The sequence below is a fragment of the Aristolochia californica genome, unplaced genomic scaffold (assembly GCF_029961685.1).
Source record: "Aristolochia californica isolate CCGP_79_NKW_82.1479 unplaced genomic scaffold, dmAriCali1.0.hap1 SCAF_2, whole genome shotgun sequence".
Taxonomy (NCBI): Eukaryota; Viridiplantae; Streptophyta; class Magnoliopsida; order Piperales; family Aristolochiaceae; genus Aristolochia; species Aristolochia californica.
Window position 1 is genome coordinate 12,348,717 of NW_027181881.1, and position 8,391 is coordinate 12,357,107.

Here is an 8,391-nt window from a genome sequence, read left to right on the forward strand (position 1 = left end):
GTTTAACCTAAAATCAGTGCTTCCCTTTCTCATTACTCTTACCCCTTAAATAGGGTTCACCCTGTTAGGGTTTAAGATAAAATATTACAAAAATACCCCTATAAATAAAATATTCTAAAAATACCCCTATAGCCTAAAACTGAAATAAATAAAGTAAATTAAAGAAAAAAATTAAAATAATAATGTTATTGTGTGCATAACATTAAACCCCCTAGAAGAAGGAGCTTGTCCTCAAGCTCGAAAGTAGAGTCTGTAAGCCGACGTCTCCACTTGTGCACAAGTAGCATCCACGGAGCGGTGTCCTCCCTCTAGACGCCCCAACTCCCAAGTCAGGTAGACCGAATTCAACCTTATGATCTAGATATCCAGGACGTAACAATGCTGGATTCAATGTATCAGGTCTATTTGTAGCCATCAGGACTAGGATATTACCATGAGCATCAAACCCATCAAGCTGATTAACAACGTCAAGCATTGTACACTAAACTTCATTAGCACCACCAACACCATCATCAAAACGAGCACCACCTATGGCATCCACGTCATAAAAAAAAAATGCAAGCCGTCATTGAACGAGCCAGCTGTAAAAGTTCGTTGACCATCCTTGTCCTTTCACCAACATATTTTTGGACATGCTCACTACCAATAACACGAATAAAGCAGGCAACTGTTATGTTGGCTACAGCTCTAGCTAAGAGAGTCTTACCTGTCCCTGGAGGACCATAGTAGAGAACTCCCTTTGGCGGGTCAATTCCCAGCTGAACAAACCTATCAGGATGGAGCATAGGCAGCTCTACAACTTCTCGCATCTTTTCAATCTGCTCCTTACAACCACCAACATCATTGTATGTCACGTCAGGCTTTTCTTCAACAGTCATCACAGTAACACTAGGATCAAATTTTGGAGGCAAAGGAATCTGAATCTGATATATTTTGTGATCAACACCCACGCGCATGCCTTCTTAGATATCTGTTGGAGAAACCTTATCCCCTAAACCCACAACCATATGATCGGACTTGGCTAGCAATTTCAACCCGTCCACAAGCTTGGAAAGATTTGAAGCAATGCTGCATTGGACAGCAACACGCACCATAGGGGACACAAAGAACTTCCTGGCTCGAATTGGGTGAGCAACTACTTCTTTCATACCAGTCAAAGTAGCATTAAGGAACTGATCCAATCGAACCTGAGACTCTGTATGGCCACAAGGAACAACGACATCTGACTCCAGCACTGTTCTCATCGAAATGACAGTTCTCTGGACGTTGGGCATATATAAATCATTTTGCTGGCCCGGTGCAGAAGTTGGGCCCATAATGCTGACCATCATACCAGTGCAGACCTTACATGCATAGGGATGCCCAAGGGTAACAAATCGACCTTTATCAGAGGCAGGAATCATCTGAGAAACATAAAGGGGAAGTGGACCATCCAGAACACATTTGCTACCAGTTTTCTCAAGTACTGCTACAGTACCACCCGGCAGGTACTCATACCCATGATCACCAACCCCTTCAACCACAGCTTGAGCCCCATAGTGACGCACCCAAAACATCTGAGCAGCAATGCCATTCAGAAATGTGAATGCCTGAGGACAGTACCACGTTATGTAGTGAGAAGTGAACTGGCTGTATCCGCCTTGTTCAAGTAACTGTGCTGCACCCTTGAAAGCCTTCACAAACTGTATCAGCATGTCACACGTAGGCCCACGCTCAACATTGCTATTGGTCCACAACGCATACTCCACCCAGTCGTCTGGGTGGGCCACTGCTTCTGTCCAGGCAAGGTTCACATTAACCATTTCCCCACTGGCAATAGCCTTCTGTGCAGAACCAAGAAATATATCTCCATACTTCGTAGAACCAAGAAATGGCAAATTGAATTTAATACCCTATGAATCTCCTCTCACAATAGGGCCATGCGAACTACCTGTTATGATAGCATATATACCACGCAACACATTTAACAAGGCCACTGCAAAAACCTTTCATGAAGTAAGTAGACTAAACTCAGAAAACAATTGGTTCAGCTTCTCATCATCTATGCTGTCAACCAGGTTTGTCAAGTACAGGTGCAGCCCTTGGTACTTGTCTCCAGTCACCTTATAAATCTGCTCAAACCGTCCCTTCAATGTTCGTATCGCCTTTGACCTAGCTCCAACAGCTTCAGAAAGAAGTTTTGCATCGCCATTTCGGTTGGTCAAGCTATCAACATTTGCAAACACATTGGTAACAGTACTGTCAGATTCCACCTTCACATCGGCAACAAGTGCAAGATGCTTATAAGCACTGCTGTCCACACTGTCTTTTTTAAATTTGGCTGCTGAACCAAACCCATCAGCATAGACAGCACGCCCATCAGTAGTTTTAGCAGTCAACAATTTATATTGTGTTGTTGTCTTGGCACCCGGTTTGGTGCTGGAACCTTGTCCCCCCATTTCTGCCACGCAAGTGAGACCATATGCAGGACAGCCATGGCGACAATCAACAAGATGATGCAACCCAGGAGCGTCAACAGCTTCCAGAATCCGAATATCTCCTGGGTGAAGACAAGGATTCTTGGCTAATACCAGAGTCCCAATGATCACTTTTGCATTATTTTTCAAACCTGAAAATCTTGAACCATGCTTTGCAATACTTCTCTAGTAAAGGGTTGGATACTTGGATAAAGCACTGTCCATGTTCAAGTATGTTAGGTTCTTCCCTTGCCATGGATCGAGTCACCCTTCTTTCCTCTCTTCCCTCCATGGATGATCTTGACGTTGGAAGATAATTCTTGTTTCTTGAACGAGTAATGGTGGAACTCAATTAGAACGAAGGAGCCTCGGAGGAAGCTCAACCTTGGACCTCAAAGGGAGAAATCCGACCTAGACCTCTTAGGGAGAATCTGACCTGTAAAATATAATTTTCTCAATACTTGCCTCTTTTTTCCTTCACGTCCCCCTAAATAGGGTTGAGGACGAAAATACAAAGATGACCCATAGGTCAAGTGGTTCACGCCACATTACACTGAACCAACCCAAATTAAACCAAACCAAATAAAGTAAACCAAATCGAATTGAAATTACATGAAAAGTAAATTGACATAATTTAATTCCTATGCCTATGGATAACTCGTGATGCTATGGAGTCCATAACATCACCCCCCTTGGAGAAAGAGCTTGTCCTCAAGCTCAAAGTATGGGTAGAGGGTGCGAAACGCCGCTAAAGGCGCCCATGTCGTGTCACTGGGTCAGCATCTGCCCATTGCACTAAGATCTCCCAATCACCGTGAATACGACGAGTTTGTAAAACCTGTGCCGGGGTAGAAAGTATACGTCCCTCATGGAGTGGGGGCAGCGGGGTGTGCAGCAAAGGCGAATCACCTTGGAAGACCTTTAATTGTGAGACATGAAAGACGTTGTGAATTCTAGCCTCTGGCGGAAGCTGCAATCTGTAGGCCACTGTCCCAATGCGGTCCATCACCTGAAAGGGACCATAATATTTAGGAGAGAGCTTGTGACGTTTGGAGGCTGTCAACGACAGCTGCCTATAGTGTTGGAGACGCAACGAAACATAATCTCCAGGAGAAAAGAAGACTTCCCGGTGCTTCTTGTCATAATATTTTTTCATAGAACGTTGTGCCTCCTATAGATGAGTGCGCACCTCAGTGATGAATGTGTCTCTTTCAGCTAATGCTTGGTCCAAAGTGGCGACTTTAGAGGCCCCTAGTTCATAGGCTAAAAGATGGGGAGGTTCTCTACCATATACCACCTTGAATGGGGTTGTGCCGAGTGCGCTATGGTAGGAGGTGTTGTAACATAACTCAGCCCAGGCGAGCCACTTAACCCACCTCTTAGGTGAGTCCCCCACGAAACAACGGAGATACATTTCAATGGATCTGTTGATGACCTCTGTCTGACCATCAGTCTGCGGATGGTAGGCTGAAGAAAAGACTAACGTTGTGCCCTGTAAATTGAAGAGTTCTTTCCAAAAGGTACTTGTAAAGATTGCATCCCTCTCACTGGTAATTGAATTAGGCATCCCATATAAGCGGACAATGTTATCCATAAAAAGTTTAGCGACCTGAGTTGCAGTGTAAGGGTGCGCCAGAGGAATGAAATGTCTATATTTAGAGAAACGATCCACCACTACAAGGATAACAGATTTACCCGACGAAGAGGGAAGTCCATCTATGAAGTCCTTAGAAATATCAGACCAGACCTGTGACGGAAGCTGAAGTGGTTGGAGCAACCCTGCTGGACTTAATGTTTCAGCTTTATTCCGTTGACAAGTCTGACAAGCCACCACACAATCAGCTATACTGCGTTTCATGTCCCTCCAATAAAATTCCCTACCGATCCGAAAATATTTTTTCTGTCGGCCCTCATGTGTACTGTCATGGAAGGAGGCTAAAATGCTGTTAATCAGAGGGGATGTGTGGTGTAGAAAAATTCTGTTTTTTTAGAGAAAGAGATTGTCCTGAACCCTCCAATGTGGTGCCGCTGTCCCCTACTGGATGTCCTTGCATAAGGAGATAATATCCGGGTACTGTTGTACCTCTTCCCATATAGAATCCAACAAGAAAGCTCTGGGCTGACTGATGGCGTTTAATTGCGGCTCTGGAACATCCCGGCGAGATAAGGCATCAACCCCTACATTCAAACTTCCCGATTTATACTCGACAGAAAAGTCAAACCTCATACGCTTACTTAACCAATGCTGTTGTGGTGAAGAAGTGACACGCTGCTCAAGAAGATACTTGAGGCTGCAATGGTCAGTGCGAATAAAAAAAGAACGTCCCCATAGATAAGGGCACCAATGCTGTATAGCTTTCGCCAATCCGATCAATTCCCTCTCATAAGCTACCAACTTGTGGTGGTGTTGGCCCAGTTGACGGTTAAAATAAGCAATCGGGTAGCCCTGTTGGTGCAACACTGCGCCAATACTGCCCCCCAAAGCATCACATTCCTCTACAAAGGACTCCTCAAAGTCGGGGAGCTGCAAAACTGGGGCTGATGATAAGGCGCCTTTCAATTGCTGAAAGGAATGAGCTGCTGTCTCTGACTAGGTAAAAGCATTTTTCTTGAGGAGATTGTTGAGCGGAGCTGCAAGCTGGCCATAGCTACGAATAAATTTTCTATAATATCCAGCTAGGCCCAAAAATCCTCTTAAGGCTGTAATAGATGTAGGAATAGGCCAATCTGTGACCGCCTATATCTTACTCTGGTCTACCTTCACCCCCGATGCTGAAATAATGTGGCCCAAATATGCCACTTCTGATGTGCCCAGAGAACATTTTGACCGATTTAAAACCAAATGATGTGAACGTATAAGAGAAAATACCTGGTGAAGGTGCAGAAGATGTTCTTCCCAGCTGTTGCTCTAGACCAAAATATCGTCGAAAAATACCAATACATATTTTCTCAAGAGAGAGGAAAATACCTCATTCATGAGGGCCTGAAAGGTGGAAGGCGCATTTGATAGACCAAATGGCATTACGAGGAATTCAAAATGGCCGTGATGTGTGCGGAACGCTGTTTTCTCCACATCTGATGGATGAACTCGGATTTGATGATAGCTAGATTTCAAATCGAGTTTAGTAAAAATAGTACCTCCATTTAGCTCGTCTAACAGCTCATCCACCACTGGAATAGGATATTTATCTTTAATCGTATGGGCATTGAGTTGTCGGTAATCCACACAGAACCTCCATGATTTATCATGCTTGCAGACTAGTAAAACCGGTGAAGAAAAATGAGACCTGCTGGTCTGAATAATACCCTGTGCTAACATTTGCTGGCACTGCCTTTCAATCTCAGCCTTCTGTAAGTGAGGGTAACGATACAGACGCACCACTACCAGCTCAGTATCCGTTTTCAAACGAATACGGTGATCACAGTGCCTAAGTGGCGGTAAGGCAATAAGGTCTTGAAAGATATCTTCAAATTCTGTAAGTAAGTGAGATAACTTACATGTGTTTGTGGAGTGGACCTGGGCAACCTATAGTGCACAGGTGAGTGGTGCTTGTGTGCCATGCAATATAATCTGATGTTGATCCTCTATAAAAGACATGGTCAGAGCTTGGAAATCCCATAGTATTGGTCCCAAAAATTGTAGCCATTTAATTCCTAGCACCAAATCGAATCCTGATAGTGGAATCACTAGAAAATCAGCAACAAATGCATATCCCTGAATATCAAAGTGTGTGGCTGGTGATATGCCTACACGAGTAATTTTAGCCCCATTGGCTATTGATACAGAAAGGCCAGTCTGTTGCTGTACTACTAACCCAAGTTGTTCTGCCGCCTGCTGACTGATGAAATTATGTGTACTACCCGAGTCAACTAAAGCTAGTAGCTGTAAATGATGTAATTGGGCTTTAACCTGCATTGTGCTTGCAGACCAGTCATAGCATGAAGGGAAATCTCTGGACCTTCTTGGTCAGTTTCCACAATTTCCTCCTCTGGTGGTATTTCTTCTCCATCCTCCCACAGACATATACTGAATAATTGTTTGCAGTGGTGTCCAATGACATACTGTTCATTACAGTTAAAACAGAGGCCCTTGGCCTTTCTCTGGTCCATTTCCTGTCTAGTAAGTTTTTTGAAGTAAGGAGCCGGTGGAACTGAATTAGAGATGTCTGGGCGTGGGGCTGCAATGTCTCTAAATCTTGGAGGTCCATAGAAAGGGTTTGGCGTAGAGGCATTGTGCCTCCCTGGCCAAGCTGGTTTTCTGACCAGTAACTCCTTTAGAACATGCTGCTTGTGCTCAATTGCCCTGGCTAAATTCATAGCGTGGTCTAAATCTGTAGGAGCATGTAATTCAACTTCTAAACACAGAGCTTCTGTCAAACCAACAGTAAAAATATGACCATACTGTGTGGCTAACAAACTGGTTTGCTCGGGCTAACCTTTCCTGGAAGGTCTTTTGGTACACCTCTAGTGTTCCAGTTTGTTTGTAATTGATTAATTCTCCCAATGGATTGCTACTAGCTGAAGGACCAAATCTCATCATGCAAGACTGTCTAAAAGTTGCCCAAATCTGAACCACTTGGTCATTTCGGAATTGGTGGTACCATAGAAGTGCTTCATCGAGCATGTGGTAGGCGGCCACATACACTTTCTCATCCGCAGGTGTTTTTTGGTGATAAAAGAACTGGTCACACTTGGCTAACCAAATCAAAGGGTCCTTAGACCCATCATACGTAGGAAAGTCAAGTTTTAAATACCTGGGCACAGTGTTTGGTCCTTGAACGGCAAGCCCCAGATGGGGATGGTGTTGACGCATTGGTGGTTGTGGGGGAGATGGTGGGTGGAATGGATGGTGGTCGGACGGTGGAGAGTAGGCAGCTGGTGGTTGGGCTCGTGTATTGTGGTCCTCTTGTCACCGGAGGAGAGCTTGGATGGCAGCATCCATTGATTTTATTGCCTCACGCAAATCAGAGGTTGTTTGACGCACCTCTTCCAGGGCATGAGCCTGGTTATCTGTCCTCTGCCTAGTATCTTCCATTAACTATCTCAAATCATCAGGGGAAGAGGAATCCCCAAGGGTGGACCTGTCTGATACCAAGATGTTAGGTTCTTCCCTTGCCATGGATCGAGTCACCCTTCTTTCCTCTCTTCCCTCCATGGATGATCTTGACGTTGGAAGAGAATTCTTGTTTATTGAACAAGTAATGGTGGAACTCAATTAGAACGAAAGAGCTTTGGAGGAAGCTCAACCTTGGACCTCAAAGGGAGAAATTCGACCTAGACCTCTTAGGGAAAATCTGACCTGTAAAATATAATTTTCTCAATACTTTCCTCTCTTTTCCTTCATGTCCCCCTAAATATGGTTGAGGACGAAAATACAAAGATGACCCATAGGTCAAGTGGTTCACGCCGCATTACACTGAACCAACCCAAATTAAACCAAACCAAATAAAGTAAACTAAACCGAATTGAAATTACATGAAAAGTAAATTGACATATTTTAATTCCTATGCCTATGGATAATTCTTGACGCTATGGAGTCCATAACAAAGTACCCCAAGTTCATCCAAGCAACCTAGCAACCATCTCCCCAATGGGACAAAGATCCTAGCCTTGTGTAAAAGGTCCCCTACCTGGGCAGACCACAGACAAGAGAGCATACCTCTAAGATAAGGCTCAGTTTGAGGCCTGGAACTAGCACTTAACATCATGGTTGCATTATTGCCATGCTGAGCACATGAAGTAGTTAGAACCTCTTATGTTATATCAGCATTCTAAAGAATCTCGTTCAACTTAAAAATCATCCTATTCTGCATTTTCTCAAAAACATCGTCAGGGATACCCAAGGTTGAAAGTAATGGCACAAATTGACGGTTTAAGAACCCAGATTGGAAGTAAGATTATGTGACCACTTCAAGCATTCTGTGGTTAGAACGGA

At 44.1% G+C, this 8,391-nt stretch overlaps 1 pseudogene; it reads right to left on the bottom strand.

Annotated features, from left to right (window-relative positions):
* Positions 1–211: 211 nt before the first annotated feature.
* Positions 212–956, bottom strand: LOC137954885 (26S proteasome regulatory subunit 7-like; annotated as a pseudogene).
* Positions 957–8,391: the final 7,435 nt, after the last annotated feature.